Here is a 25,953-nt window from a genome sequence, read left to right on the forward strand (position 1 = left end):
CCCTGGGCTAAGGGGGCCTCCATTCCCCCGTGAGGCCCCCAATGTGAGCCAGCCCCCGTGAGGGTACCCCCTCCTTCCGCGGCGCTGTAAGCTCCTTACTGAGGAGATCTTGCGAGAGTGAGACTCATAGTCTTACTCTCGCGATTTCTCCTCAGTAAGCAGATTACTGAGCGCCGGGGACAGATGACTGCAGTGAAAGTGCTCAGTAGCATTGATCGAGCCGCCCCCCGGACCGATCAATACTGCTGCTGAGGACTTTCAAGGGCCCCCTGGATGCCCAAGGCCCCTGGGCCGTAGCCCAGTTAGACCTCGGGTTAATCCGGCCCTGCCTGCGGGTCTCGTCGCATGCTTTCAATCTTTTTCCGCCCCATGTTGCATTATGGTGGAGAAGCACATTCTAGGTGTACTCTAAGCAATGTATTAAAACGCTTCACACACACAAAAAAGACACATAAGAGGCTGAGCTGAATAATATTTTAGGAGAAAAAGTTTATTTTAATGAAAGGGGTAAAAAGAAAGTGGTAGGAGGTTGGACTGTGATGTAACTGAAAGGGAGCTCTGAATAGTCTGCATCAATGGATAAGGTAAGTGCAAGAGAGAGAGATAGTGCAAGAGAGAGATAGGGGAGAGAGGTGTGCAGGGAGAGATAGGGAACAGAGGTGTGCAAGGAGAGATAGGGAACATAGGTGCAGGGCCGTAACTAGGGCTGTGTGACAGGGGCGACTGCCCAGGGCGCAATGCTGAAGGGGGGCGCAATTTAGGAATATTTTAGGTTAATTTGGTTAAAATTGAGGGCAAGGGGGGCGGCATTTGTCTTTCTCGCCCAGGGCGCTAGAATTCTAAGTTACGGCTCTGCATAGGTGTGCAAGGAGAGATAGGGAACAGAGGTGTGCAGGGAGAGATAAGGAACAGAGGTGTGCAAGGAGAGAGAGGGGAGAGAGGTGTGCAGGGAGAGATAGGGAACAGAGATTTGCAGGGAGAGATAGGGAACAGAGGTGTGCAGGGAGAGGTAGGGAACAGAGGTATGCAGGGAGAGGTAGGGAAAAGAGGTGTGCAGGGAGAGATAGGGAACAGAGGTGTGCAAGGAGAGATAGGGAACAGAGGTGTGCAGGGAGAGGGAACAGATGTGTGCAAGGAGAGATAGGGAACAGAGGTGTGCAGGGAGAGATAGGGAACAGAGGTATGCAAGGAGAGATAGGGAACAGAGGTGTGCAGGGAGAGATAGGGAATAGAGGTGTGCAGGGAGAGGTAGGGAACAGAGGTGTGCAGGGAGAGGTAGGGAAAAGAGGTGTGCAGGGAGAGATAGGGAACAGAGGTGTGCAAGGAGAGATAGGGAACAGAGGTGTGCAAGGAGAGATAGGGAACAGAGGTGTGCAGGGAGAGATAGGGAACAGATGTGTGCAAGGAGAGATAGGGAACAGAGGTGTGCAAGGAGAGATAGGGAACAGAGGTGTGCAAGGAGAGATAGGGAACAGAGGTGTGCAAGGAGAGATAGGGAACAGAGGTGTGCAAGGAGAGATAGGGAACAGAGGTGTGCAGGGAGAGATAGGGAACAGATGTGTGCAAGGAGAGATAGGGAACAGAGGTGTGCAAGGAGAGATAGGGAACAGAGGTGTGCAAGGAGAGATAGGGAACAGAGGTGTGCAAGGAGAGATAGGGAACAGAGGTGTGCATGGAGAGATAGGGAACAGATGTGTGCAAGGAGAGATAGGGAACAGAGGTGTGCAAGGAGAGATAGGGAACAGAGGTGTGCAAGGAGAGATAGGGAACAGAGGTGTGCAGGGAGAGATAGGGAACAGAGGTGTGCAAGGAGAGATAGGGAACAGAGGTGTGCAAGGAGAGATAGGGAACAGAGGTGTGCAGGGAGAGATAGGGAATAGAGGTGTGCAGATAGAGATAGGGAATAGACGTGTGCAAGGAGAGCCTATGCTGGACCCAAGCCCAGATATACAATTTTTGACTCATATTTAATATCCATGAAATAGATAAAGTGCAATTATACCCTCCACACAGCACATGATATTCCAACTTGTACTTTACCTATAATTTTTACTTAATTAAGCACATAATACTTATGCAGCTAACAGATACCATGCTGTATAAATTAGTAATAACACAGGTAACTCATTGACAATTTTTATAAACAGTTCCTTAAATAAAATAAAAAAATAAAAAAAGACATAAAATTATAAAATGCTGCAGAGAATGAAGGTGGTCTAGTGCCCTGGAGTCATGACTTATTGTCCTGGCCACCTGATCACTGTGCATAGTGTTGGAATTACCTAAAGATTAAAGTTCCTCACTGAGCACAGGAAAACCTGTGATGTCACAATGGTGACATCATCAAAGACGCCCATGCAGCTGCAAGAGAGATTTGTCTTAGCTCTTCCCTGCTGTCCCCAAAGACAGATACAATGTATCCCGTATCTAAAGTTGGCACCACATGGGCCGATACTGCAGCTTGGGGACAGGGCCTATGTCCAATTTGGCACTTCGAAAACGGTTAATTCATTTCTCTGTTTTTTAAACCACAATATCCTATTTCTTACTAAATAAACATACTGATTTAAAAAGAAATATATCATATTTATGCAGTAACTGACATATATTTCCATTAAGTGTTAGCAAAATTATTAATTTTGATGTGTTTTCCATTCTCCAGTGTGTAAAACACTGATATCACAGTAGGTTTACTATGAATTTCCTGTTTGGTCTTGCATCACGGAGAGTAACAAACTTGCTGCAGATGTGAGCGATCTTATACAGGAAACTGTGAGAGGAAGCATTCTGAACCACTGATCCTCTTGCTTGATTGTGCAGTACAGGGAGTTTGTTGTCTGCTAATAATGGAATATTCCATCACTCAGACTGTTTTTTTAAATATCCTTTTATCTATTATTGATCTATTTTTTTTCCTTGCAGGGAAATTTCCCTTTACTAGGAACATTGACATGTTCATCTTTGATTTATATGGAACATGCATCAGACAGATGTGCTCTGCAGATACCAGAAGAGTTTTCATGCATATGCCTTACCCAAGGTCACACTGGTTGTAAATTAAAGGTTGTTTTTTTTTACTATACCCCTCTCTCCCTTAAAAGGCAGGACAAAAACAGTTTAATAGTCTTTTAATGGTCTTTTAATATTTCACTTTGCAAAATTCTCAGAATTGTATGTTGACAACTGTAGTCAGAATTTTTCTAGGCAAAAGAACATTACTTGAGTAAAAACAGTCTTATAAAGGGTTATCAGCCCCAAAAGCTACTTTTTACTGACCAGTTTATGAAAATTTACTACATGTCACTTTTGTGTTTAATGGTCTTTAGTGAGTTTATATGTGAAAGTGCAATTTTAAGCACACTTCCATAATGTGCACCTGGCAGATGCAAAAGGCAACCATATCTGGCCTTCACCTCCTCCGAGTATATGTAAAATGCAAGTAGTTTTGTGGGACACAAATAGCACAATCTAGGCTAAATAGGGCATCCTCTTGTAAACAAAGATGAGAGCTAAAGGACATTAGGGGCTAGATTTACTAAACTGCGAGTTTGAAAAAGTGGAGATGTTGCTTACAGCAACCAATCAGATTCTAGCTGTCATTTATTTAGTGCACTCTACAAAATGAGAGCTAGAATCTGATTGGTTGCTATAGGCAACATCTCCACTTTTTCAAACCCGCAGTTTAGTAAATAGACCCCTATGTCTTTGCACCTAAATAGGCCCATGAGGCTGAAACATGTTTGGAAATAAGTCCGTTTGTGTGCCATATCTTGCGTGATATAGCTCTGCACCAGCTCAGAAACGGACCAACGCAATTGCATGCAGCTTATGTCAGAATGCAAATGGCACTAACGACTGCCGACGACTTGAAGGACAGAAAAAACGGGGTTTGAAAGGGACAGATGGACATAGGCAATGTAGAGTAAGGGTTTGCCAACACAGATGCGGCCAATTCAAGTCCTGGGTTTCTTTCAAGTACACTAGTGTAAGCCTTATCATTTGCACCAGCTACAGGGCAGGTGTAAGTGCCGACTGATAGTGATGACTGTCACGCCATAGTCTTTGTTTGTAAAAGTTCAAATATGCATGCCACTAGATGGCACAGAACATGTGTATGCAAGTAAGATAGACCATAAAAACACAATGTACAGTATGCATTAAGAATACATTGATTTATGTATTTAATGTAAAAATAAATGATATTAAAAAAATATTTTTTAAACCAACCATATTTTTATTAATGATTATACTGTTTATTTTATCATCTAAATTTTTTAATATGTGTTCTGATGCGACCTTATATTGCACATATACATGTTTGCATACTGTCTGTTAACATATGGCATGTACCGTTTAGGCTTGGGTTTGTATATGGAAAGTTCGGTGCTATTTTTTAAACCGCAACTTGCGTTCCGATATGAATCATGCCCATGATGTCACAAAATAGAATTTGCGCTGTGAGCCCACCATTTGCCCCTGAGTCTTGTGCACTGTAAGTTATACTGTTGCCTGGTATTAGTGATGACTTGTAGTACCATTGAACATTAAAATAAAATGATAAAACAAGTAATTGTAGCTCACTGTTTAATATGTAATTGGAAGAATTAGCTCTATACCAGCATGTTTTTCTGTGATTTTCAAACTGCCATGATCAAATCAGTCCTGCCAGTAAATGTTCATATACTGGTCAGTAAAAAGTAGATTGTGGGAGTGATAACCCTGTCATAACCCTGCATGAGGCTGGTTTAACTCAACTGATGTACTTTTGCCTAGGAAAATTCTGACTCAGTTGCCAACATTTAGTTCTGAGAATTTTGCAAAGTAGACTCATATCACATTATCATTAAAACATTCTGGGAAAAGAGTAGGACAGAAAAGAGAAAAAATGTTTCTGCAAGCTTATTGTGTGTACTTTTATATCACTGGAGTTCCAGGGCTAAGAATGACTTATACATATACTTATGTACATCAACGTGTCTTCATTTACTATACTTTACATACTATATAAGCATTGATAAGTATGCAGAGATCCTTTTAGTGGGTCCAATTATGCAGAAAAAGAAGCATAACCACATACTTTGACACAAGGCGCAGGAATCGCAGCTTATGGCAAAATCACTTTAGAGTCTATTGTGATAACATGTTATTTAGCACCTCACTTAGATAAGATATAGAGCTTTTTAGTAACAAAGTTCATCTGATTCCTAGGTATTGTTTGTATGTACCTGCTTAACCTGTACGTTTATGGAAGTCATCTCAAACATGATATTCTTCTGTGAAATCATTTGAATGCGCTGAAATTTGCACCATGCTGTAAATATGCAGCTTTTCACACAAATTGCATATTGAGCGCCTGATTCATCTTCAAAATCAATTTGAATGCAACTTGCGTTTAAAAAAATTGGATGTAGCTTACACAGGTGTAACCCATATTCAAGTACAAGCAGACCCCATTTGAATATGGGTATAAGTGGGCTCTGGCCAGGGGCAGGCTGGGCATCTGTCCCATAGTGGGCTAGCTTGGGCTTGGTAAATGAGCCACCTGCAGTTTTTTCCCCCCTGGGCTAAAATTTGCAAGCCCTCCCCTGGCTCTGGCTATACGTTTCTTGCCCTATGTAGACAGAAAGAACAGACGGATACTCACAAGCACATGGGCAAAATCAAGTACCTAAAGAATGCATGCAAAAAATGTATAGAATTCATTTACAATTATTAATACTATAATCGCGAAAGAAATATATGTTCTTAATGCGTACTGTACATAAAATGCCTTTTTGCTAGATTCCCTTATTTGCAAACACATGTTCTGGCATAGATACGTGTCAGTCATCACTATCAGTCAGCACACACACCTGCCCTGTAGCCCTGTAGCACATCCATAAGAGATGCCCAAAGCTTGAATCTGACCAATAAGCGTGCGCTCGATCTTGACATTCTCTTACTGTACATGGCTGGATAGGATGACCTGTAGCTTATGAAGTCACCAGAAGGCTTCTTCAGTGCTAATACATAAAACATGCTTTACATTATCCATATTTAAGGAGACCTCTGTACAAATTTGTAACCAGTGGAACTAGTCACATGACAAGTATCATTGATAAATACCAGCCCATAATGAAGCTATGGAGATAAAAGTCCTGATGCAGACTTGAACTCAACTTGGGCATAATTTATGGCATGCAGGCAAAAATATTGTATATGCTGATTCACACACATCTCAAGATGTGTCCAACTCTGAATCGGCAGCATATGCACATAGACAGAACCAGCTTGTTATTGCAATAAAACTTTGCAAACATGTTTTTTATAGGGACAAACTCATTTGGTAGTAGGCTTTATATAATACAGCAGGTATAACCTTTCTTCTCGCATGCGCATCCAAGTAACAAAAATTAAATATCCACACAAAATCCTATAATATATACATGATCAATGAAGAAAACACAAAGCAGCTTCAGAGCTGAACTCCTATTCAGCCAATCAGAATCTGTTAAGTAGTGCCGAATTCCCAGGTGGGTCCAGACTGATTGAGCCCCCCCATTACACATATTCCCGGCCATGGCTGTACGCAGAGAGGATCCCAGGGCCAACTTATTTAACCATTGCAGCGTCATTACGTCACGTCCGCAATGCGTAAGGGACTTAGAAAGATGCTTTTCAGAAGAGACATAAGGTACCGGAGGGGGGTGAGAAGTCTTTTTCACTCTATGAATAGCTTTATTCACATGCACATATGTTTCTTTTTTCATGGTTTCCTAAAATTGAACTCCTGCGGGGGAAAAGCGGGCTGTTGTATAAGACACTGTATAAGGCACTGCTCAGATGTGCAGATTGTATTTCCTTTATACTTGTTCATTCTGTATTGACACCAGCCTATTAATAAATAATTAGGCCATGCCCCATATTTTTGGTGTCCCTGTCTCATGAACTGTATTAAATCACTACAAATAAAAAGATGTCAGGGATCAAACAATAGATACATACTCAATCCTGAATAATGAACGGCCTCTGTCTTGTCATGTTTAGTATTATATTGCTGAAGTTTATTTAAATGTTTCTACACTTGTTTGTGATCAATAGAAGAGTAATTTTTCCCCCACATGAAAACCATTTGACTCATCAACCTCAGTAGGATTTCTTTTTCACAACAGCATCATTTCTGTATATTTTATTTTGCTTGACCTAGTTTGCAATAAATATCTTCCCATTATTGTTGGTCAAGTATGCCATGCGTCATCATGGCTCAGTAGAAAGGACCACCCTTCTGAATATGGGTGGAGGATTCTGGGGTGGATACATACAACTGTCAATGTAATTTATAACCATATCCCAATCAAAGGAGTATTAGTGGAAAGCGAACAATGAGGGGCAATAATAATTTATAATTATACCCTGGCAGAAGTAATATTATTGCAAGGCACATGATAAGGTGCAATATAATATATGTTACATGATTTTATTGTACTGGAGGCTTTGGTATTCTTGTAAAGTATATTTGGGTTACAAGACAGAGGGGGTGTGGATATTTTAAGTAGCTAATATGCTACACGTTTTTTAGCTGCTCTTCGAACCTGCTCTATAGAGAATACAAGATGTACCTGTGTATGTTATGGATCATGCTTTCATTATTTTTCTACTTCTATCTCACCACCACCGGGTTAGTCCCCTGTAAACTATCAATTGACCACACAGCAAACTCATTCACTTTCTAAATATATTTGTGAGATGAGCACCTTCCCTGCTTTAGCACAGTATTATTGATGAAAACAAGTCAAGCTAGTTCTAGTTCAGTGGTGAATCCAGTGGTAGTCCAGGATCTGCATACAGCTTTCATGACTTGAGTATTTCTCCGCTTACTAGTGGCTGTAGTGTCACAGTGGGCACAGGGCACTTCCACGCAATATTTACCAGGATATTCAGTATTTGGTTGTTAATATCTTTTCACCATCTTGACTAACAGAACATAAGTTAATCTACAGTTTGGACTGTGTGTTTAGCTTGGATTGTGTATGTTGTGTTATGTAGTGTAATGGGTCTTGAGCACACAGATGCCAGTGCATCTTACATAGCAGTGCTGTGTCTGTAAATCAGAGTCCAAAATGTCATGCCATCTACTCCATAGTCTGGCCATGTCCACTCTAGGTGCTGTCCATGCCCCTTCAGTGGTGTGCTGCCGGTTCCAGGTGGCGCACACATTTTTTCATCAGTCACTACCATTAAATCCCCTCAGTGGACCCTGCATGCTCAACTCTGACACTGTGAAAATGTGCAGAGAATCATAACCAGTTTAGTGATGTTTTATAAAATCTTGTTCTTGATAAAATGTATGCTATGTATAGAACTTCTTAATAAAATTGTTTTTGAACCAAACTGTGAGAAAGCACTTTAGTATCCCACCACACTTCTTTCAGTGACATCACAGAGGAAAGGGAGGAAGTGGGCAAGGAAGACTGTACAATGTAACATGTTTACAATGTAATGGAATTATTTAGAAATTGTCAGTTCTTGAGGTTACGTCTTCTACTGATGAATAGTCCAGACCTTCTAGGCTTCTCCAGGCAACAGAATTGTTTGTATTCCTGTTGCATTTATATTTTCAGATTGTTAAATATTTCTATTCGATAAACATTGTGACTTTTTTTTATATAAAACTCTATTAATACCATTCTGTCTTTGTGTTCTTGAATAATTAACATAACACATAGGTATGTTTTTATTTTATAATGCTGCATTTAAAGCAAATAATTGTTTGGCTTACAGTAGCTCTGAATAAATTGGGTTGTGATTGAAGTTTCAGATAAGTCAAATAAGTATATTTATTAAATGTGAATGCTATTATCTTTACTCTCCTGACACTATCAAAAGTCATAGTATCCTGCACATGGCTTGCTGCTGATTCCCCTGACTTCCAAAAATGGCGAGCTCTTGTAAATGATGTTATGGGCCATGAACGTTACATGTACATGGTTAGAAATGCCTAGTATTATCAGATATGGTTTTGCTGGTACAATTCCAAGTATAGAATACATTCTGGAGACACTGAAGCTTATGTGCTTCCTGACTAGTATATCCACAGGCTTCTCTTTCTGTTTCCCTAGTTAGCATTGTCCTGGGTGCCAAGCTTTGTTAGTTTATCTGCTGATACGGCTATATATGTTTCAAATCTCTGTAATGGAACAACTGCTATTATGTCAGCGCTTTCATCAATGATTATTTATATCCTATCGCTAACCATTTATCTGACTTGTTACTATATTTTAACCTGGATAACTAACATGTCAATTTATTGATTAGATTAGCAAATGCTTGTTAGCATATGTCATTTTTTGTTAAAAAAATCTTCCAGTAAAAAACACATGATTAAAAAAAAAGTGACTGCTATTAGTTTAGTTTTAGGATTGTTTGGAGGAAGGAGGCCTATTTATTAAACAATAAGCGCTATTAGTTTATTGTCCGGGTTGTTAGGGGAAGGGTGGTCTAGAGTGATTACTCATTGCTCTGCTTTACAGAAGGTAAATAACAACATTCTCAAATAGGATCTGGTCAACCATCACTAGAGTTTAAGACACCACCAACAGCACCAGTTAGTCAAAGCTGTAAGAACAGGTAGGAGAGAGTAACACAGGGTTGGAGAACTGTTTAGCGCTTGTAAGAGTCTAACAGTTGTAGGAGACAGCATCTTTTCACTCCAATAAGAGGGAGAGGTGGTAGGTGAAAGGGAGACACCCAGGGCATTAAAATGTCTAGTTAAGGCTCTGCTTCATCCTGTTCTTAGTAGGAACAGCCCACAGCATGTGAACTGGTCTTAGACATATTGAGAACTAAATATCAAACACTTATCAGATGCATGTGCAAATGCATAGTATTTACATGTAGTTACAGAACAAAAGGTTCAGTTCTAATGAATTTAAAAAAAAATACATCAGAAATAGTAGAAATTATTTCACATTTTCCCTTAGTTATATATCCTTTTCCATAATTTCCAATTCTCTAAATGAATTAAAGCTGCCAAACACTTACTTCATGAGGCACCATAAAATTATTATTCCTAAACTGCAACAGAAACATCAAAGAAAAGTGCTTTGTTTTTCATGGGAACCTTCTGAGCCAGATTATTGTTTGTGCATATTTTATGTGAAATGTCTTGCATGGATTAAAGGCAGAGTATAAGGAAATCACAGGAATAACGAGATTATGTTGTAGAAGAAATATTATGGAGTTTATTGCAATATCAACAGCCGACAGGAAAAACACAAGCTCTGAAGTAATGCAGGGATGAATAATTAGCCACACTGTAATGCAGGAATCATGCAGCAGTATAACGGTCTTTTGTTGCAACACAGGTTTAAAGAATGTATCTGAAGAATTACTCATGCAGGTTTACACTGTCTGAGGCAATGCAAGAAGATAAACAATGTCTCTGTAGCAATGCTGGTGCAGTTTTGCACAGAGTCCATTAATCACTGCAAAGCCCCACAAGAGAGCAATAGATGGTTACTGCAGTCCGTGCTTGGGGATTCTGAGTAGAGCTATATATGAACAGCATGTAGATGCAGACAAAAAACAGGAGCCTGGAGACAAATATACGCAGATCCTGGAACTAGCAGACTTATATGATGCAAACCAGTTATGAGGATACAAATGAATGTAGAGATAGGAACAACAGATGCAAAGTCAGGAACCAATAGAACACAGGTACAGGAATCATGAAGCTAGCATGTCCAATGCTATCACTGGCAATGAGGGCTTGACAGGTGAGGGTATAAATAGTAAAGTCTTCCATCAGCTCACAGAGGAAGACACGGCTGAAGAGCATAGCAGATCTGAGTATCAAGCAGGATGCAAGACAGATTTAACCCTAACACAGAGCTTATTTTGTTCCCAGTTTGCCTGGTTAAACAAGTTGCCAGTTGAACAACCCTAGTCAAAATCAATAAAAAAGGGGATCCACTATTTCTGCTATAATTATTTCTATTTATAAAGTAACAATAGTTTCTACACTGCTGTACAACTAAAAAAAAAATCTAATTATCATATACAGATACAGAACAGGTCTGTACAGAACTCTCTATGAGGAAAAAGTCCTAAATGGAGACACTGATGACATTGCAACAACTATTAAGTAAAAAATGTGCTGTCTATTTTCTGATACTGTTCACCTATTGCAAAAAGACAAGCTGAAGTGCCAATCCCAATTCATCCCGGTTATTATCATGCCTATCTCATTTGTTACCTGTGTGACACAAATTCCCTGAGGTGATGGCACTTTCCTCTATTACTGTTGTGCAGTTCTCCAACACGTGCTCAAATGGTGAATTTTGAACATAATGTTTATAGGCAGCAGCATGACATGTTGTCTTCTAGCAGCGAGCACATTATAAACTGGAGGATTGTTTACATAGCTGAGTATGATACATCAAAATGAAATGATGAACTCAGCAGAACCATTACAACGCTCATAACCCCCTCTGCCCTTATTGATTACACTAATTCTTTTTTTTAATTTAAAATGACAGATCAATCATGTACAGAATTACTTCTCCTCCTGTACTTTGTAAATCAACGAAGTGTCAAATGATTGTATTATAGTATGAGAATAAAAATGGTAAGAGAATGTTTCTATTTGCAAGCATAGAGTTCAGTACTTTAATTCAGAAGTATATAATATATTGTTAGTATGATGATGTGAATGCTTCAAATTATCTTCTCATAGTTGAGAGAAACTTTTATTTAGAACTTTTTCAGTTCTGGGTTGTTATTTTAAAGGAGACCTATGGACACGTGAATACTTGTTTAATCTTTAAATATGCACACTGTAAATATAATTTGTCATAATGGGGGGCAGCACGCTGGCTAAGTGGTTAGCACTTCTGCCTTACAGCACAGGGGTCATAAGTTTAATTCCCAACCATGGCCTTATCTGTGAGGAGGTTGTATGTTCTCCCTGTGTTTGTGTGGGCTTCCTCCAGGTGCTCCGGTTTCAGGGCTGCGGAATTAGTGGCGCTATATAAATAAATGGTGATGATGACGATGCATCGTGTAATGTAATGGAAAATGTGGGATTTTGAACTCACTTCCTTGTTGGCAACTCGCATTCTGGTTTTAAAAAATGCCTATATAGTATTAAATATTCACTGTAGCCCATTCACATGCCATTTTGATGAACATGTGAAAAGGCTCTAATTATGATGTCAAACAGGAGTGACTTAATGCTATGTTTTTTCCACAGCACAGTACGCATTCAGGGCCGGATTAACCATAGGGCTAACTGGGCTACAGCCTAGGGGCCTATGGCATCCAGGGGGCCCTTGAAAGTGCTCAGCAGCAGTATTGACCGGTCGGGGGGCAGGGGCACCCCCAGCCCGATCAGTGCTGCTGAGCACTTTCACTGCAGTACTTCCCCGGCGCGCTGTATTCTCCTTACTGAGGAGATCTCGTGAGTCTCACTCTCACGAGATCTCCTCAGTAAAGAGTGTACAGCGCGCCGGGGAATGAGGAAAGTGCCGGGGGGGGCGGTTCGAAACACCGGGAAGGGGGGGGGGAGGGGCGGCTCGGGTCACGGGAGGGGGGCCCTCACGGGGGAATGGAGGCCCCCTTAGCCCAGGGGCCTCCATTCTCTTAATCTGGCCCTGTACGCATTACATTAAGTAAGTATATTTCATTATAGTGAAGGGGAACCACTCTTGTCCTGTTACATATTAATGTTATTAAGTGTGAGCTAACACACTGCATTATTGATATCTGTTAGCTATCATTTGCAGACTACAATAGAACAGTGCCAGAGGACACATTGTAATGTTAAAGCTGCACTACCACCTATGAAGGGAGTGGAGAATCCCTCTTGGTGGAGCTTGTGGGGTTGCCTGGGGAAAAGCCATTTTACATGGGATCTGTGGTTAGTCTCAATACCTGTGTGATGTTTTGAAGGGGTTGTGAGAGGGAGCACCAATTAAAATCCACCATCGCAAGCATTGCAGCTTCTCATTGGTTCGCCTGTCGACATTCCTGTCCGGTAGCAATTTTAAAATGGCGCTGTAGCTTTAAATTTAATAGAAGTGTGTTTGAAGAGAAAAGGACAAGTAGCTCAATTATCTTGGAACTGCTAATGGGTTAAAGGAGTTCACTACAAGTCAAAAAATAATTAGGAAGTGCTACCTGCCTGGAGGGCAGTGCTGCCTTCTGGCTCTCAATTATAAAACATAAATTATATATCTTACCCAATGTTGTTACTCTCACTGATTACAGTTAGGATCATCATATAAGCGAAGGTGGTGGAGGCTTATACATATATTTGCAAATATAAGCAAGGCTTCTGCCTTTATTATTTTTTTTAAAGGCAATTTAAAATTGGGCCTATATCTGGGTACTCTCTACCCAAACCCACATGTGTTTCATATGGGGAGATGACTGTGTGTACTTGCCAGATAGTTTAGCGGAGGCTGCTACAGCAACACAGGAGGGACTGGGCAGGTCAGGTTGCCGCTCATCTAGTTTGGCGTCCAAGGATCAAAAAGGACAGCACTAGAGTCTATACCAGCAGCTCTGGGATCTTAAGAACATGGAAGGAGCATTGTCTCCTGGGAGAGCCAGGAGATCAAACACTGTAGTGAAGCTCACTGACCTCTGTCTGCTGAAACTGATTAATAGGAGGGCTAGTAGCTTTTATTTAAAAGCTGTTCGATCAAGATAATTCTAAAATTTCTAAATCAAATTAAGTCCTAAGTTCTAATTCTGAACTTACCCCAAGCATTAACCTTATATATAACACAATGTATTATTTGTACAATAGCTGCTGTTCTACATTGCAACTTGCTACTGTGCTGTCCTGGCCGTCCAATGTATTTAAAGTCTTATTTACGTGGTGAGCCCTACCAAATATATATTGCTTCTTAAAGTAAATGTTTCAGTAATGTTTCAGTATAATGTGTCTCCTATGTATATAGTCATAATTTTTTTTGAAGACAAAGAATCTAAAAGTAACATTTCTTATTGAAAATGATAAAGCTGTTATAATAATATAGACTTGTTTGAAATCAATTTCCATGTACTGTATTTTGAGGGAACATTTGCATTGACACTTTATGACTGTGACAAAGAACACAGGGAGATTACAGTAGGTCATGAAAGCTGCTCACTACTGTATAAAATGGTGTTAGTAATAGCTAAGCTGAGCAGACATGGTCAAGCAGATTAATTGAAGGATGAAAAGTCCTTATGCCGGTGAAAATAGTTTTTGCTGGTGAACTTTTTTTCGTTTTGCCTTATACATCAACATGACCGTGCCACTGGTAAGATCTGCCGGCTGTCACCACCGAAATCTTTCTCCAGCCCGTGCATGGGGAAACCTATTTAGCAAGTTATACAGCAGCACTCCTACTGCCGTAATACCTGTTCTGTTGTCACCATCTCAGGATGCTGCTAACAGATTAAAACAATGCTGTAGTTGTTATGCTTTAAAAGCTCTAGAATCACAATTGAAAACTGTAACTCACACAGCTCCTCCCCTTCTGGTCGTTGTGGTGAGCTTCCCCTATTCCGAATACAAGTATTTGGAAACCCCCATCTAGAAATCCTGCATTTGCCCTTGGGCAAAATGCACACTTAAGTAACCCCTTAATACACTGTTATGATGAGTATTCATAGTGTCACAGCATTACCCACCATGATCTTCCTTATTAACCAGTAATGTCAACTTTTTCCACTGCAATTATATTTTACATGACCAGGACACTTAAAAATATATAATTAGCATTGTTTACATGGAGAGTTGGGACAAACCTTTTAACAGCATCCCCATCTTGTTCTGTAGCCAGTGTATATCCCCTCTTACTGACCCTGTGCTGTTGGGTGCCGATGCAATACTATATACCTTTTACAGTGGGAGTCTTCAGAATTAATAAGCCATCATATTCCTGTGGGTCCTAACCTGAATTCCCATGCTTTTGTTGTGGGGCTAAGAAATAATAAACAATCCACAAGAATTTTTTGGAGAAGGTACAGGATACATTCACAAAAACACCAATGGCCAGGAAGGTAATCGCAAAGAGATCATACTTTTCTAGCTCATCATTTTCATATGTCAAATGTGTGTACAAAACATCAAAACTTATAGGTGCCACTATTAGACAGCTGCCTGGGATGCTGGGCTCTGGGAGAGCAGCACTGTGGTCTGGTGCAGCTCTCTGAATGAGACATTGTTAGTTAACAGGTGACCAGAGCGGTGCAGTGCGGGTGGTATAAATAAAAGTGGTGCTGCAGCGAGGCAGCAGTGCCTCTCCGCATCTGTCCGGCGCCAGACTCCCAGTAGCATTGTGATGTCACAATGGTGTCAGTGGAGAGGAGCCGAGAGAAGCCAGGAACAAAGAAGAACAAAGAAGCAGAGAAGAGGGCAATAAAAGAAGATGAGGTAATTACATTATTGCAGAGAAACGGGGCCAGAGTAAACAGAGGGGTGTGTGAGGGGCTAAGTAGTGGGAATTGGGTGGGGGGTCAGCTGAAGCTTTACCTAGGGTGCCAAGCTAATTTGCACTGGCCCCGTGTAAGGTCCCTCACACTCATATGTTTCACTGATCATTATTAACAGATCAAGAGAAAGTAACTGCTACTACTTTATGATTTCTTTTGGCTCCGACATTAAAGCTCATAAGACTTGTTTGCTGTTATGAGTAAGATGTCAGGTGGTCTTTTCCTTCTCTAATAAAGCTAGTAATCACTTCTTGAGATAAATATTATTCAAGGTGGATGCTTGTGAGCTTTGGCCAGCAGTTAAAAGTCTTTCATTACTGTCAATATTGCTTTTACTTGATAGTTTGCAAAAACAGAAACCACATCCTTTCCTCCCAGCTGTCCCAACTCTACTGCCTGTCTACAGGTAATGTGCTAATGGGAAAACATTCTTTTTTATCAGGTTTGGGTCTAAATAAATTTACTCTTGTCGTTGTCTATTTCTTGCTTGGCTAATCCACTTTTCTTCCTATTTATTTTTTTGATAGGATAATATTTTTATAGTGTTGTACACAGCATTTTAGGCATAGTTTCTCTGCCCATAAACTTACAATCTAGTTTCGATGCCTAACATACAGAGACAAAATGACTTGTGCAAGGTAAGAAATTACTGACACTAGGATGCAGAATGGATTCTCTAACATTATTATATAGTCACACCCCACAACAGAGCATAGGATAGTTTAGTTCCTTTTTATGGCCTCTATTTATTAAAGAGGGAAAATCCCTACTTCCGGCAAAAACAGAAGATTGGACTTCTCCCTATCTATTGGAGGGTTAATAACAGTGAAAGTACTGCTATTGCTGGAGGTAATTGCCAGCAATAAGATTCACCATGGTTCTTCAGTGGTAGACTAACCAAAGCAAATTGATTTAGATCTCAGGATGGCAATTGCAGGAAATAATCAATAAAAAGTGCTCAAAAAGTGCTTATTACTCAAATAAAGCATTTTATTCAGCTGTGACTAATATTAAGATAGATAAAAAATTATTAAAAAAATATTTTTAAGGCTTGCAGCCTTCAAAATGATGGTGCTGCCAAAATGAATGTACCTGTTTCGTACCATACCTGTTTGCCATCCCTCAACCAAACCAAACTTTGCTCTATTATGAATGCCTATCTTTGGAAGAATAAACCACCCCATATAGCTAGCTCTCGGATGTGTATGCCTAAACAACTAGGTGGTTTAAATCTATCAGATTTGGTTAAATCTGCCCAGCTCAGAGATTGGTCCTTGCCTCCACGACAAAAACCATGGGTTGACTTAGAACAAGCTCTCAACCCACATTTCCTCTTAGCAGATCTACTTTGGCTCCCTCTGGCCTGGCGTCCTCCCAGTGCCTTAATGCCTCGGACTATGAGAGATTCTTTGTTGGCTTGGGATAGGATGTTGGCAGCCAATCCAGACATTGTGATCCCTTCCAGAAATGTCTCAATAACAACTTTGTCCAAGATTATACCAGATCTTAACCTTAACCTATGGAGGTCTCAAGGTGTAGCCACAATTACAAACCTCTTTAACGACTGAAATCTATTTCCTTATCAGCAGCTCCAAGACAAGTTTGACCTTCCTGCATGAGAGGTCTATAAATATCTCCAGATAAAATATTGGCTTAACCCACTCCCTATTCATGGTTCTAACCTCCCGCTACCCCTGACACTAATATATATGCAAAACTGTCAAAAGGAGACAACAAAGCAGCATAACCTTTTGATATAGTTTTTCTTCTCCATCCTCCCTTCCCCATAAAACCTTCCTTCCTGATAAAATTAATTAACAGGTTATACCTGACTCCTGCTTGACTCCATAAAACATGTCCTACCCAGTAGAGCTATTGCTGGCGCCAGTGCAATACTATGGGAGGCTTACCGCACATTTTCTGGAGTTGCCCACACATCCAACCTTTCTGGACTCAGGTCTTTACTCTGGCCACTAAAGTTACAAAGCAGGATCTCTCCATGGATCCTGCAGTTGCCCTCCTACACCATTATCCTCCTCAATTACCTGTACATACTAAATATGTTTTTGGGTACATATTGATAGCGGCACGAGCGACTATAGCACAAGCTTGGAAATCCCCAACTCCTCCATCTCTTCAGTAAGAAGTTGCAAAAGTTCAACATAGATTTGAGATAGAAACAGTGGGTATTCCGTATTCCACTGCAGTAACGCCCCCGCTTATGAAGTGATATAATTGGCATATATTTATATGTTAAGGAAGGAGAGGGAGCTCCAGAGATCATATGCCTTCTAACAAGCCTATATGCGTGTTTCTGCAGGCCTGCATGAGCGCCATTTGCCTGAACACCCCTTTAGTGTACTTGGCTTATGTGTCTATGCCCATCTCCTGTTTCGTCTCTCCAGAAGCAGATGGGACGAGATGGGCATAAGTGCCATGCACTCAACCACTTTCTGGGCATGTGCACAGCAATTTCATGCAAGATACGCAACGCAAACTGGCATAAGTTCCGATCTGCATTAGTTCTATCTCTGCATATGTGTGACGCTGATCCTTATTGCCTCATTAGAGTTCAGCATTAAAAGCCTTATAGACTGCAGTAACTGAAAATAGGTATCCAGATAACAAAGGCATTATTTTGAGGATTTTCACTTTCACAAATTCATTGTAGGTACTGTGCCCCGTTGTAATTCAATTATAATGGCACTACAGGCAGTTTTATGGAATCACAGCTGCAATCCACCTGATCTTCCCTGTGCATAGTCATTATCCTACTGATGCATAGCATCTCTCTGAACTGTTGGATATTGCCTACAAGTGGTCAGAAGAAGCATGGTAAGAGGTGATGTTGCTCTTCATAGGAAATATTTGCTGCCTCTTATAATATTGTACAATTATCTGTAAAGAGCTGCATAATATGTATGCACTATATAAATAAATCAAATTTTAATAAAGATTTAATCCAGTAAAGAAGCCATACTTCTCCAACTCTGCATCAGCCCCAACAGGGACTGGCTGCGCTGGGGGGCATGGATAAAGTCAAAGGGGCATGTGATGAGGTCTGAGGGGTATGTGGTGGGGTGTGATGGCATGTGGGGAGGTGTGATGGCATATCGGTAGGTTTCAGGGCCATGTGGGGAGGTCTGATGACATGAGGGGAGGTCTAATATCATGTAAAGGGCATGTGTGAAGGTCTGAGGGGCATGTGGGGAGGTCTGGAGGGCATATGGTTGCTCTGTCCGTCAGGGCTCTGCGCTACACCACTGCATGCACCAAACCCAGAAGGATGGAAGTGGTCATGGAGAAGGGGAGGCTGCAAGTTTCAATTGTACTGGGCCGTAGTAGTGGGACCCGAGCAGTTCCATTAGTTTAGGCAGAGAGAAGTTTATAGACAGCAAAATAATTCTTGGCTGGATTTCTCCTTTATTACTTAGTGGTGGCTTCACACTGGAGATTTTTTTCACAGTGATTATAACAGTAAAAATCACTGCTGAAACTTGCTCCAAATATGTTCCCATAGATATCCATTAAGCATATCTCCCAACGGTCACGATTTTGGAAGGACATCCCGATTCACGGACCACAAATGAGGTGGGGCTTAAGAGGAAATTGGGTGGAGTTTGTGATAATTTGCACATTTATGGGAGGCGTTTGGTTAAAACAGGGGCAGGGCTTATTTTATTCTGCTTTCAGGATTCAAAATGTTGGGAGGTATGATTAAGTGTTACTTGAGGATGTTACACCAGACATTTTTTTTCTTCTAGCAATCCATGGATAAAACTCTTCTGAAAAATGCTGCTCTACTAAAATCATTGATATCTGACAATTACCTGGCACAATCACTGTTGGATTCACAGTTGTTAAGCAGCAATTTGTAGTTGCTCTTTTTCTATGGATGTCAAACCTCAAACTTGTTAGAAGAGAAGGTCAATATTTATTTTAAAGTAACAAATTTCAGCAGCAGAAAAGTCATAAAAGTAAACTTAGCCTTTTTCTACTCTGGAAAATTACAGATAAAAAATTGACAGTGTAACATTATCCTAAATAGATGGTATGCCTCATATTACCAGCTTGTAGCCTCATGCACTGTACTGTAAAAAATGGACAACGTATTAATCATTTATTTGCAATGTTTGTTCTTCAACCAAGGTAAGTAAGATAAAATGTGAGCGATTAGCATTAGTATATACAACAGCAATGTTCCAACATGGGAAGAAATATTGAACACACTTCTGGAGGCAGCTGTGAGAGCCAGCTACAAATATTACTACAACAGGCACAAATTGTCCCTACAGACTGGAATATCCCAGGCCATATTCAGAGTTGGCATAGCACAATAATGCACGCCATTTGTTAATGGACCATAATCAACACCCCCTTCTCCATTATTTAGAAGAAAGTAATGAAAATTAAAAGGATAAAGGCAGCTAAAATGTATATAAACCCATATCAGTGCTGGCTTCTGAACACGACTGCCCTTAGCATTTGCCTAGTTCACCTATAGTAAATACAGCCTTGAGAATAGGGTTTATAAACATTGGTGTTTCTGATCTGCATTCCATTAGCTGTCTCTTGAGTTGAGCAGCAATAAAGTTAGTGATGAGGTGATCTTAATACATAAACATCCACGTAAGTGAATGACAGTTGATGCCTATTATGAATACTCTGCTCCAGATTCAGTTCTGCAATATGTGCCACAATGCTACAATAGTATGTCTATACGTTACTTCTGAATTATAATGTGTTAATACTATGAGGTCGATTTTAAAAGCTCCTAATTCCCCGAATACAGGACCACCGAAATTTTAAGTAGCCCCTCTCTTTATAACTAGGGGATCGCAGCAGATATCTCTGATATCTGCCGTGGTCCAAATGCTGTTGTATGCATTAGCAGTCTCCATAGGTTTCTACTACTATTTTTCGTGATTGAACAAGTTCTGAAAATCAAGTTTAATGCTATAGGGAGAACATTGCGGGAGAGGGCTCACCGCATCATACCTGCTCTCCCCTCCAGCCACTATCGCAAAGGTGGCCACTTTGTAATACTGACCATAGAGTAAATAGGAATGAGGTACTCTTGTGTGTTTGCAGGGACAGTGGTTTATTGTGACTGCTGTTCCTGCAGAACACTTTTAATAAATGCTTACATTCATTCCTTATCATTGCGATAAAGAATAAAAATGATTGTGTCAAAAATGTGCTAATTAATAAATATGCTCCTAAGTTTATTTATGTCCTGTCACATCTTTGACACCAGAGTAATAGCCAAGTTTACTTTCTTGAGAACTTAGGTCACGGATCTGTATATATTTTTTGTCCTGCTGTAAATACCTTTGGTGCATCTGTGTAAGTATGCTGTAAGTATGCAGTGACCACAACTTAATAGGATCACACCGACCTAGATTGGGGTCAGTGAATGAAGTTAGATTTCTTGTTTTTGCTACATAGGTTTTAGATAGAAAAATAAATTTGGGCTTTTTTCATTTGTAGAATTTTTTTTTCTGTATTCTTTATTTATACATTGCAAAATATAAACAACATCAACAATAATAGTTTGCATATAACATAAATAAAGTGGCAGCAATATAATAAAGTTTTCAGCATAAACAATCATTGGGGAAAAGACAAACAGACAAGGGAGAGAAAGGGAGGGGCTGGACTAAGGAGGTGGATAGGTGCTCATGAAATAAAATAATTGAATGCTGACATCTTACATCGTCAACAAAGGTAGAGCTCAAGGAAGTGGCTAATAGGGCCATAGGAGAACGGTACCATTTAAGAAGGGCAATGGAAAGGGAGCAGTGCAATGTCCTCTCAGAAGCTACGCTATCAGCGTGGAGGATGAGGGTAAGGAATCTTGTACGAAATTCATCTGTTTCTTTAAATTCCAGCCAACTGAACCAAGTAGCAATAAACTCAGAGGTCTGGTCAGAGGCTAAGAGGGATAATTCTTCTAAAGACATATAAAAATCAATGCGGGTAAACCACTCAGACACAGTGGGAGAAGAGGCAGACTTCCAGCGAACTGGAATCAAAGACTTGGCTGCGTTATTCGGGTGTTTAAGGAGCAACTTTTTATATGAGGAGTTGGGGATATTAGATAGGTCCAAGAGCCAGAAACCAGAGCCAGTCGGCACCTCCGTCTTTGTGATCTTTTCAGAAAGGTAAGCGGAAATTGTAGGACACAACCACCATATGTGGAGCTGGGAACCAACATAAGAATTACATCCTCAACTAAGAGAAGAGATATTTTTTGCAAATTTTTTTTAACAATTCGGGTCTATCTTCCATCTCGTTAAAATTTCGTATTGGATTTCAACAATAGTTGTAACTTGTGAGGATGCATGAGTAGCCGTGAAAACTTTTGGCCACTGGATTGTCCCAGTGAGTAAGCATAGACGCTTGGTAGTAACACCAGAAAAGTGGTAATTGTAGGCCTCCTTGGTGCCTATGTCTTTAGAGTATCTTATGTTTGAACCTCAGCCGTCTGCCCCCCCATACAAAGTCCCTGATCATACGATCTACTAAAAAGTGAGTGGGTACTCTGATTGGAATCGTTTGGAGAACATACAATATCTTAGGAAGGATAGTCATTTTGATGGCGCTTACTCTTTCTAACTAGGAGGGATGACCAGTTTTTCAGATCCCTATGCATTTTAGTTAAGAGAGGATAACAGTTTAAATTATAAAGCTTGGAAGTGTCGCCTTAAAGTGTAATGACAAAAGTTGGATGCCATTTAAAGGGAAAAGAGGCTCTCAATGAATTCACTGTATGTTCTGAAAAGGGACATGTTGAGGGCAACTGATTTTGAGTACTTGATTTTGAAGTTAGATATGTGTCCGAACCTCTTAAATTCGGACATCAAATTTGGAAAAGGAACCATAGGGTTGGTGACAGCTGCCAGTAAAGCAGCCTTATCTCTGACCTTGAGACCCCTATGTACGTCTTCTAATGAATCACCCTAGCTTTTGCCTCCATACAGAGAATAAATATTATAGCAAAGAGAGGGCAGCCTTGCCGTGTACTGTTTGAAAACGAAACTGGGTCTGAAAATGTCCCATTAATCCTAATTTTTGCACTGGGAGATTTATATAGGGAAGTAATTCTATGCAAACAGACAGAGCCCATACCCAAGTGCTCTAGTACCCATGAATTTGTATAATTATTTACAAAGCATATACACCCCCTCCAGGCCTGGGACACTGTATAATTGAGGTGGCTGGACCCCGCCCCTGCTTCACACGGCTCTGCTTGAAAAGGGAGAACTATGTGCACCTATCAGTAGTGCACGCAGCATTGCCCATGTATATTATGGGGATAGAAGGACTGGAGAGCAGCCAAGCACTGTCTAAAATTATAGCCACACACCCCTATGCATACTTGTCACGCCCACTGGGGGCATGGTGTGGAAACTCCCCTCTACAAATCCTGCGTTTGCCCCTGCTAGAATATTATTTATGGGTGAGGTTTGAGTTATGGAGGGACTTGTAGGTAAGGTGTAAAAGTTACCTACGGGGACATGGTCACACAAACCGTAATCCCCTTCCCGACACCGCAGATACTCACCAAATCATGAGGGACCACTACAAGATGCACTGTAACTTTATTCACAGCAATCTGGGAGCCACACCTTGCATCTGCGCACCCCAGCACCTCCGTCTTTACTGGGACCTGCCCTTTGGTTCCTACAAGGGAAGGATACCAAAAAGAGACAGGTTACATACAAACAACACTAACAGTTTGGTGTGTTACCTGTCAGTGACCACCTCACCAATGGTCACTTCTTGCTGCTCTGGGGAAGGACAGATTCTGCTGCTGCTCACCCGTCCTGGGCCATCCGTATCTGCCTTTACTCAGCTGCTCCGCAGGCCTCCTTAAGCCCACCTCTCTTGGGGCGTAGGACTTTGGGTGCCCTTCTGGTCCGGGTTAAGTATGTCACTCAACAGCCTACTACTTTACTCACTATCAAGGGACTGAATGTTCCACTATATCCAGAGCAGAGTGTTTTGCTAAAGTAACCATGACCTAGTGTCCCCTCCACTACCTAGGGTATAGCACCCGCTAAACAGCTATCAAGTGCCTAGCACCCCACTTCTTAAAGGGCTGAGCGTCCCACTTCTCAAAGGTCATTGTGTCCTGCTACACTATTTGGACCTTGCCCCCAGATACCACATGGGCCGGTGCCCAGCTGCCAAATGGGCCAAGTGCCCAGCTAACTGTGGGCCTTGCGCCCTACCTAGCGATGGGCCTTATGCCCTATAACTGACTAAGGTCCTTGTGCCCAATCACTAACTAATGGGCCTTGTGCCCAATCTCTAACTACCGTTGGACCTTGCGCCCACTCGCTAACTACCTATGGACTTACTTTGCACTCACTAACTGCCTACTGGGCCTTCTACCCAAAGACTAACTCTGGGGCCTTATGTCCCCTTACTAACTATGGGCCTTATGCCCAGCTAATCCTCCCTGTTTCCTAATGATGCTGGGCCTTGTGCCCACTCCCTATCCCACAGGCCTAGTGCTCGAATGGCCCACGGGTCTTGTGCCTGACCTAACAGTAGTCAGCGGCGCCTCCTCGGTACGCTGCTCTCCGCTGTCTTCTTGGCAGTGGCGCTCTTAGCCCTTACTGGTGATATCTTTTTTGGCTTCATACCGACATCTTCTGCCTGCTTTCCGGCAGGGGCTTCTTCCATCCGTCTTCTTGTGAGAGGGTAGTTCATAGCCCTTACAAAGGCTCCGTGCCACTGCTGTCGTCCTCTGCTCTTAATCTGACTCCTCTGGATGTCCCACAATGACTTTCTTCCTCCTCCGTCATCGGACTTCTCTTGTAAAATGGTGGCGCCCAGTGGCTTACATAACCGAAGGTGCGCCGAGGTCACGTGGGCCTTATACGCGGTGACCTATATATATATGACCTCTATATATATATATATATATATATATATATTTATATTTATGACACACATATATATATATATATATATATATATATATATATATATATTATATATACACATATATATGTGGAGTTTGTATGTTCTCTGTGGGTTTCCTCCCACACTCCAAAAACATACTTGTAGGTTAATTGGCTGCTGTTAATTTGCCCTTAGTCTCTCTTGGTGTGTGTGTGTGTGTGTGTGTGTGTGTGTGTGTGTGTGTGTGTGTGTGTGTGTGTGTGTGTGTGTGTGTGTGTGTGTGTGTGTGTGTGTGTGTGTGTGTGTGTGTGTGTGTGTGTGTGTGTGTGTTAGGGAATTTAGACTGTAAGCTTGATTGGGGCAGGGACTGACATGAGTGAGTTCTCTGTACAGCGCTGCAGAATTAGTGTGTCTATATAAATAAATTGATGATAATATACATATATATATTTAGTTTTCATGGTAAAATCTATTGCATTCTGTTAACTTGAATCACTTTTCTATATTGGCAGTGTAGTTTGAATGTTGCTGACTAGCTGTAAAGGACAAACATTTCCTTTCCGGTGAATGCTTACATGGTATGGCACCACAGACTGTTGATCTAAAACACTTCTTACAATGCAATAACGTGACTCGTATGGGAGAGATAAAAATATATCTTGAGTGTTCTTTTTTTAACTCAAGTCTAAATTTAGATTTGTGTTACTATTATGGTCCAGTGGACAAAATAAGTAGATTAAAGAGAGTCAGGATCTTTGTAAGCTAACAGTCCCCAAGCTGACAGCTTTGGGAGTGAAAACATCTGTGTCCTTTCATACAATGTGCTGATCCATTTCAAATGTTCATGTTTTCAAAAAAGAAGTAAAATGCTGGTGAAGGTTATTCTGCGTCCTGGCAGACTTCAGAAACCTCTCTCCCACATAAGAGGAAAATTATCCTTGTGGTTGCTCTAAAGATTTTTTTGCCTGTTTTTGTTTAGATGAGTTACTGTGTTTGTTCTTTTTCAAGTCTGGATTGTTGTTTTTTTCCCCTGCACGATGCAGGTGTTTTGGAGAAGTGCACACAAGTGCCAGATACTTTCATGTTTCCTCATGTTTCTGATGAAAGGGGAATTAGGAATCCCCTTCTGACAGCAACTTTTTTCCTTTAAATAAAATGAAAGAGTTCAAAAGATGGAACGGAGGACATGAAAGTACGGTGGTAGTCAGTCCAGGTGTACACATCATATAAACTTATAAGGCTTGCAAGTTTTTTCATATATACATTTCAATTGAATGAACACATTGTATTTATACATACAGGTGCATCCAATGTTATTGCACACTCATACGTTACATTGACAGTACAAGTTAGTGAGATTATAGGTAATGGAAAGAGCAGCTGCTAATGAGCTATTACAGTGGATATAAAAGGTATTTATCCCCTTCACATTTTGCTTTGTTACAACATGGAACCATGATGGATTTATTTTAAATATATTCCCACTAATCAACACAAGGTACAAGATAATGTGATAAAAAAAATGTTATACAACCATTTGTCGAAATTAATTATGATAACAAATTGGAAATA

This window comes from Mixophyes fleayi, chromosome 1, assembly GCF_038048845.1.
Source record: "Mixophyes fleayi isolate aMixFle1 chromosome 1, aMixFle1.hap1, whole genome shotgun sequence".
In the NCBI taxonomy this organism is placed as follows: domain Eukaryota; kingdom Metazoa; phylum Chordata; class Amphibia; order Anura; family Limnodynastidae; genus Mixophyes; species Mixophyes fleayi.